Source organism: Hibiscus syriacus, unplaced genomic scaffold, assembly GCF_006381635.1.
Source record: "Hibiscus syriacus cultivar Baekdansim isolate YM2019G1 unplaced genomic scaffold, ASM638163v2 tig00112184_pilon, whole genome shotgun sequence".
Classification (NCBI taxonomy): Eukaryota; Viridiplantae; Streptophyta; class Magnoliopsida; order Malvales; family Malvaceae; genus Hibiscus; species Hibiscus syriacus.
The window spans coordinates 1-8,567 of NW_024063265.1; the positions used below are offsets into that span (position 1 = coordinate 1).

General features: G+C 36.1%; 1 non-coding gene and 2 pseudogenes across 1 annotated transcript; 2 read left to right on the forward strand and 1 right to left on the reverse strand.

Annotated features, from left to right (window-relative positions):
- The first annotated feature begins 1,896 nt into the window (after positions 1-1,896).
- LOC120175286 lies at positions 1,897-6,414 on the forward strand (annotated as a pseudogene).
- TRNAK-CUU lies at positions 5,173-5,245 on the forward strand. The gene has a single exon. It is a non-coding gene; the product is annotated as a tRNA-Lys (tRNA).
- A 338-nt stretch (positions 6,415-6,752) lies between the features above and the next one.
- On the reverse strand, positions 6,753-7,446 carry LOC120175292 (annotated as a pseudogene).
- Between the last annotated feature and the right edge of the window lie 1,121 nt (positions 7,447-8,567).

Here is an 8,567-nt window from a genome sequence, read left to right on the forward strand (position 1 = left end):
GTCAGTTTGGGCTTGAGTAAGCATGAAGTGTTAATCTAATATGTAAGTTTGATTTGATTTATAGACATTAATTTATCTAGATATATATCTTAACAATGTCATTTTAAGATCTAAGTTAGAACTCTTATTAAAATACAATTTATAAGATTAAGATTTAGTAAGAAAAGGTTATTTGAAGTAAAAGCGTGGAAACGAAAAGGAATATAGGTTTGTATCAGTAGATTAATGATTGGCCATTAATGTTATGTTCATGTGTAATTATGGGAAATTGTAGTAATGAGAGATTATTATTTGATATTTGAACGAGAGAAGAAGAATTATCATAAGAAAAAAAGGTTGGTCGGTTACGGTCAATTCATCTCCTTGTTTAATTGCGATTGGAGTATTTATAGTGATTTTTAGTACGTGTTAACCTTAATTTATAGGATCATCATGACTTTTTATAGTTCAACAGATTAAGTAGATCTGATAATTAGATTTTAATTTTTTTTTCTAACGCATCACGTGGTGTTATCGAGTGACTTACTTATTAGAGGTCTTATCCATACTTTATAACTAATCATAAATTTATATTTAAGGAATACAAACTAATCAAACGTCCCGACGAATGGAGAAATTTTCTTCGAACATATAACACATATTATCATTCAAGGAAAGCCATGTTTATGAACAAAATTTAGGGTTAATATGTCTAATAATTATTAAAGTTAAAATAGTAAACTGTTTGGTGGGGATTGAGGTGGAGTTGGAAGAACTCAAAGAAGGTCTTCTTGTTTGCACCCCAAAGTATGCCTTTACCCATTGAGTAAAAACAACTTTAATTTTTTTTGTTTTTAAATATACTTAACAAGCTTGCTTTATGAGATCTACCAGATTAATTATTCGGAATGCCTCGATCGCACTTCCGTCAGCCTTTTCTTTCTTTTTCTAAATTTTGTTTATTTATTTATTCGCATCACTAGTTAACTATCTAACTACTGATTTAGAAATTCTTATATTTAATACATTACTTTTACTAAATTCAACATTACTTCCGTCTACTGATTTTTCAACTAATGATGATTTACTAGTTAACTATCGTAAGGTTAACGTCACTCGTAAGGTTAACATTACTTCCATATAATCATATCCTAAATCAGAGGCATTAGGACTAATGGAACCACGGTCCCTCTAAAATTTAAAAAATATAAATTAGACTCTTAAAATTTTAAAAATTCAATTTCTCTCTCATAATATTTTAAAAATTCAGATTAAATTTAAAATTTTTGAATATTTTTAATTAAACTCTCCAATATTTTTTTAAAAATTCCCATCAAATCTCTCAAAACCTCAAAAATTTTAGTTTGGCCCCAAACTTTATTTTTGTAAAAAATGTAAACTTAACTCTTTAATTTTTTTTAAAATTTAATGTAATCTTTAAATCTTTTGAAAGTTTAAATCCCTAAATTTTATGACCAAGTTCCACGATTAAAATAAAAACAACAAAAGTAGCTTACACGTGTAAGGAGTTCTCCAATTCACTTGCACAACACACCTTGTCCCTCCTCCACGCGAATAAAACCCCGTCTCCCCCTCACACTTTAAAATCACTAATTAAAATCTCCATACTCCTTATGCTATCCTAAGCCAAACATTTCTCGTTTTTCCGCTCCCTCTTTGGACGCCAACGCTACTTTTCCCGCCTTCCTTTTTTTTTTTCTCTGCAAATTCCAACTTATAAAGAAAAAAAATATTTTCAATTCCAATGTTTTTAAAACATAAATCCTAAACTGTCTGAGTTCTGATTTTTCATTTTAAAAAAAAAATAAATAATAATTGGAAGTAAATTTTTGGAGGAATTGGGAGAGTGAGATTAAAGAATCAGACTGTGGAATTGAATTTTCTGAGAAGCCGGCAATGGTTGCTGCTGCCGTTTCCGCAGCGGTAAAACCCAAACAGCTCGGAGGAGGCTTCCGCTAAACCAAAACGCGCCGCGGCCTCCGCTGTTGACCTCCGACCCCGACAATGCCATCACTCCTTGTCGTAAAAATCCGGAAAGTTCACCTCTCGTTATATGTCAACGTCCTCATCAAATTCTTCCTCGCCTCCCACCAAAATCTGTCCTCTGACGTTATTTTCGACGAGGACTTCTCATTCGAAGGCCATGACCACGACAAAACGCACGACTCCATTGGCTAGCAAGCGGTCGCAAGCAGTGGAGAGGAGACATGCGGTGACGCCGCTGCCTAGTAATTCTTTGGATTTGAAAACTAGTAACGGTGACAACATAACAAATGTGATTTATCCGTTTCGTCTCATGGTGAGCCGTTTCCTATAAGTGTAGGAAAGCTAAACCAGCTCCATCACCAAGCGCGGCAACGAAAGGGACGCCGGAGAGGTGGAAGACAACGGTAGCAACGACTCCACGGAAAGGAACAGAGCAAGCGGAGCGGTGGCCGGCAAAGTTAAGGCTATCAAATTCGGTTACTAGTGGAAGCGTTGATTGCACCGACGAGAGGAAGAGTTTTAACCGTTCTGTTAACGGCAATGTATTTAGGGCACTGCAGCTCTCCATGACTGATAATAGAGAAATAACAGCCGTTACTCCCGTTAAATCTAAGCCTCAATATGATCTCGCGGCTTCTGATACCGGAAGTGTTTCTGGTAGTACTCCAGGAGCTCCAGAAAGTTCTTCCGTAGACGGTGATGTTAAGCGTGGGCCTCGGGGAATAATGGTTTCGGCTCGGTCCTGGCAAGATACTGCTAATCGTTTATGCCGGTCCGATCCTGGTTATCCGGTTCCTAAGAAAAATACAGCACGTTCTAAGCAAATTGTACGAGACAAGTACGGAACTGACAGTCCTTTGTCTCCAAAAGGTGTATCGAACAGCAGAGGCCAGTTATGGTCATTCATTGGCCAGTTCGGCCTGCATCACCGAGTAAGCTTGGGTTGGGTGATAATTTGGTAATAGGCCATCGATTTTGAGCTTAGTTGGTGATGCTATTAAGATTGGAGAGAACAAAGTTTCGGATGCTCATTTATTGAGGTTACTCCATAACCATTTGTTGCAGTGGCGTTTTGTTAATGCTAGAGCAGATGCGACTCTGTCTTCCAAAAGGTCTAACACAGAGGTATTGACTTCGAATTTCTCTTGTTGTATTCAACTAAGTAGCTCGCTTTGTCCTATTGCTACCTTGTTGTTTGTATGCTTCAAGTTTGCATGCTGTACTGTTTCAACATTCATAGGTATTCCCTCTTAGTGTAATTTGGCAGCACAACTCGTAGCTGTTAATGTTGCATTCCATCACCTTTTGAGGATTATGGTTAAGATTTACTTTTATTATTATATAGTATCATGGTTTCATGTTATGTTAAATTGTGAGAAAGTTGCCTGGCTTGTCACAATTTATCTTGCCCATACTGCCTGGAATTTGAAAATTTTCATTAAAAAACTCTAGAACCTGGCCAACAAAACTGAGTTGAATTATGTGCTGTGGGAAAAAAAGTGTTTTCTGTTAGAACTGAAACTATTCAGGCCACTTCTGCTAGAGCGCTTGGCATTCTGGCTTTTTGGTTATAATTACTTTTGTGGTGTAGAAATTCTGTAGCGTGCAAGCAGCAGGGTTGTTTTGTGGCTTAAAACGAGTTTGATCGTGTTAAAATATGATGAAGAATCCTTTGTCATCATGTTCGTATAACAGAAAAGTCATCAATAATACATGTACATCTATCTCTTTTTAACCATCTCTTGTTTCTCGGTTTACTAACAATTCAAGTTTTTCGATTATCTTCCTTGATTTTTTTTTTGAAAATGATTATCTTCCTTGAAATTAGTAAAAATGAGGATGAATTCTTTAACATGTTCCTATTACAGAAAAGCCTCCATAATGCTTGGACTACTACCTCAAAACTGCTAGAATCTGTTAGAGCCAAAAGAAATGAATTACAATTGCTGAGGCAAAATTTGAAGCTGATTTCCATCCTCAAGGGGCAAGTAAGAACGATAGCTCCCTACTAGATGTGTTTACTGTTGGCTTGATTTTTTTCTTTGTTTGTTTTAAGATTTCTGATTATTTTGTTGATCTTAACTCAATTGTTACTAGTTTTTCATTGTCTGCCATATCTTATTTGGATTGCATGTTTCAGTTCAAGAAATTGTGTGCTTTTTTATTTATAGCATATTATTTTCATTGATAAGTGCAGATGATCTTTTTGGATGAATGGGCTGTCCTGGACCATGATTATTGCAGTTATTTGTCTGGGGCTATCGAAGCTCTGACGGCAAGCACACTCCGCCTTCCAGTAGTTTGTGGGGCAAGAGTAAGTTCCTTATTCTGAAATTTGATCATTTCCTTTAAGCTTTAGCATCTCCGCTGTCAATGCTTTACTTTATGTGGGTCTTAAAAAGAAGGGGGAGAAAAACTTGCTTGTCGTCTTATTTGTACAGGCTGATATCCCAAAATTGAAGGAAGCAATATTTTCAGCAGTTAATGTAATGCAGGCAATAGCATCCTCCATATGGTCATTATTATCAAAGGTAAATCTTTCTTTGTTGACCTCATCCCTTTTTCCTCCCTTACCCTTCATTCTTTAATGCCCAAACTTCGGAGTTTCCTTTGGTCCCCTTTTATTTGCAGACTCATTTTTTCCTAAGCAGTAGTTTAGACAAAAGTTAATTTAATAATAAGATAGTGCAGACACATTCTTTGGCAAACACCTAAAGGTTGATTAATCCTTTTTATTCTTGTGGGTATCATGCTCTCTATAATTAAAACGGTTTGGCCATGTATAAGATTTTCTTTCGTTACTGATAAATGTCTTTCTGAAGGTGTAGTTTGAAAGGAAGTGAAATTAGGTTAGGTACCTTTCCTTTCTAGTTTTATTTTGTATAGGCCAGTCAAAGGAAAGTGTGTAAATATGTATAAACGGTGTTTCGAATTTTAGTCAAGGATTCTTAGTATATAAGCTTTGTATTTGGTTGCTTTCATTTTCATATAATGAATGATGATGGGTTTAGCTTTTGATGCACATCTTCTCTCATAATTAAACCTTTGATAGGTTTCTTATATGTGTTGAAACATGTTAGATTTTGCGTCTACTTATGAATAATGGGATTGGGTAGGTAGGGTCTTTGGCTCGGATTAATTTATAAAATGATAAACAATAGTTATGCCTAGAAGTTCAACAACCAAGCCCGTCTAGCTCAGTCGGTAGAGCGCAAGGCTCTTAACCTTGTGGTCGTGGGTTCGAGCCCCACGGTGGGCGTTCTTATTTTTTATCCTTTGTATAAAAGGCCTTGGTTTAATTCTTTTGTTCTTACTTTGACACCTAATCTTTCTGAATGATAAGCGGGCATTTGGTTGACTTTGTTAACCAGGTGGAATGAAAATAATCATCCATACGACAGGAACCAGATTATTATTTGGATAGTTTGTTTCCATGTTTTCTTAATTTTGTAGCCTTTATCAACAAATAGATCAACATTTGTCTTATGGTTGTTACCCTTTTCGTGCTCTGCATAGATATTTTTCATCACCGTACATACCCACAATTTCAAGTATCGTATGAACATAAACCTTAGAGCTTGTCTGACACAGTGATGGACTGAGCGGCTGTCGTACTGTTGAAAATTTCAAATTCATATATTTTAAATATTTTCGTTTTATTTTTTATTGATAATCTGTTTTCGGCCGCTAAAATTTTATAAGTTCGCCTAGTAACATAAAATTTTATGTTTGTAAAATCATTTAACTACAGCAGCTGATGAAATTGATATGGTGTTAGCTTTTAACGGCTTGTTTGCACAGAGTTGTACCAGTAGTAAACGTGATATAGGTTGATCAAATTGCACTTCTTGGATTTGTTCATTTGAATTTGAGATGAGTTAATTACAATAGATCTTCCCTTTAAAGCAGCTTTTATCGATTTTCATCGGTTCTCTATGCTTGCATGTAATTTCTGTCTTTTCTTCTGTGGTTAGGTTGCAGAAGTTAACACCATGGTGTCAGAAGTTAGAAATTTAAGCACAAACGAGCTTGCTTTACTCTATCGATGCAAACAAGTATTGCCAACAATTGCAGCCATGCGGGTAAATTTCTATTCTGGTGTGTTTTATTGGGGGTACATAAAACTCGTTTCAAAACTTATGGGTTATGTAATTACCAGGTGAAGGAATGTAGCCTTAGAACGCTCATTTTACAACTAAACCAGTTATCTCCCACCTTTGACAACAAAATTGTCTGATTTAAATTCAATACCAACCCAAATTATGATTCCAAAGGTAAGAAGAAAGGTTTCCATAGTTGATTGAATTTCACAAGCATGAAGATATGATATTATGGACTTTGTATTGAAACGTTAAAATGTAGTTTGAAAGGAACTATCCTTGGGTTAGGTACCTTCGGTTCTTATTTTGCATAGGCCAGTCAAAGAAAAGTGTGTACATATATATATATATATAAATGATGTTGGACAATGATTCTTGGTATATAAGCCTTTGTATTTGGTTGCTTTCATTTTTCATAAAATGAATGATGCACATCTCTCATAATTAAACCTTGGATATAGTAATGGTAACAGATGTAACAAACTTGATTGAATGAAGATTCCCAATTAGCTGGAAACCATGAAATAATATTTGAACTAAAACAAAATTAATTGAACGATAGCAATTGAGAGAGTTGGGGAATTCTTCAAATGCTATATACAGGGTAAAGAATATTGGTTCAACAAATCAAAAAGAGGGAATGAGTAGTGTAATTTCCTCGAAAAAATTTCCAGTATTTGTTTAGTTGACTTCCATTTTGTGTGGAATCCGTATCACGAGACGTGGCTTCTTCAAAGGGTGTGGGCTTTCCACTTCATCATCACCGTCGGAAGCAAAGAAGTTGGTCCTCGAGAATTCCGGCAGAGGCGGCAGGTTCAGGTCGAAGCCCCTCTGGCTGGTACTACTGCTGGAGCCTAGTTTCTTAGATGTGGTCCCGCTGTTAGCTTTGCCACCTTCATAGTGGAGTCGCTTATGGCCACCCAAGGCCTGCCCCGTAGGGAAGCTTCTGTGGCAGATGGAACACTGGTGGGATCTACCGCTGGATGTGGAAGAGGTGGTCGTTGACGTTGAGCGGTCATAGTTGGCGGCCATAAGATCACGGTGGCCGGCTTTGTGGCCACCCAAAGCCTGGTAGGAGGAAAGGCCTTGTTGCAAACACTGCAGTTGAAGCCAAGTTTTTCTTGGGGGGGTTGTACGGTGGAGTTGTCTGAAGCGCCGCGTGCGAGCATGAGGAGGCAGAGTGCGAGGTATTCGTCTTCCTGGTCAAAACGAGGTCGCTTAGAACGCTTACCCTTGGTGAAAGAGTGGAGGCAATGAACATGAGATTGAAAGGGAAGTGAAGTTGGAGAGTTAAGAGCTTGTAAAGCCATGGAAATTGGAAGAGTGAAGATGAAAAGGAAGATGAGCTGGAAATGAAGAATTGTGAGTTGAGGAGCGAGGGGGTATTTTAAACGAGTAGTTGAAGGAAAGTGGTTGAGTGAGTGAGTGAGATTGGAAGTAGCGCGTTGGTTTTCCTTCTTCTCAAATACGGTGGCTTCCAAGTCAACTACAAAAGCCGTCAAAATTCAAACGCGGTGGCAAATTGAGTTTGACCACTCCCCACAAACATACGCGACTAAGAAAAAGGAAACTCTCACTTCACTCGCTTCAACTTATCAAAATCTGTTAATAAGCTCTCCATCAAATTCCATCAAAATCGGTTAATATTTATAAAAATTGTATATTATTAATAATTAAAAAATATTACCTTCACCCAAGAATATTAAAAAGTATATGTATCCAATTATTTGTTTTACATTTTATCACATATTTGGGTTTAAACCTTACTTTGACCTTCACTCAAATTATAAAATTAAAAACCATGAATTATATTATTATTTTATAAATCATGGCACATGTCTTAAATTAGTATGAGATGATACAAGATAATTTATATTCAAAAACTCGGGACTTAAATTCAGGACTTCAAGGAATAAAGACAATTCTTTAACTAATAAGATCTCTTGGTTCGTGCGATAATAATTTTAATATTAAAATTTATATATTCTATCAATTTAATCATAATTCAATACAATTCAATAAATTTAAACCCAAAAATCTGCCAAAAATAACGGGTCCAATATCTAACCTGAAAATTCATATATTTTCACTATAAATATCCGATAATTTTAAATTAGATCGGCGGGTCATTCGAATCAGATATTTTTTAACACTCCTATTTCTACCCATTTGGTATCAACTTTGGCTTCCGTATAATTTTGAGGCTTAAAGGCTTGAGAAATAGAAAAAATATATAATTAAACAACATTAGGTAAATAGGAGTAAAAAATGGCCTTAGAAATAGGATTCTGATCTGAAAGAGAAGCGGATTGACAGGAAAGAACATAATGATTCAATTAATGTGAAGGCTTAGATACCCTAGATGAAGATCGAAGTGAAATATATGGGTTATTTGAAACTGGCTGCTGAACAATATGATCAGAATCGTGATCAGGGTGATGATACACTAGGCAGAGGAGGAGAAAGTTATACTGAAGCATT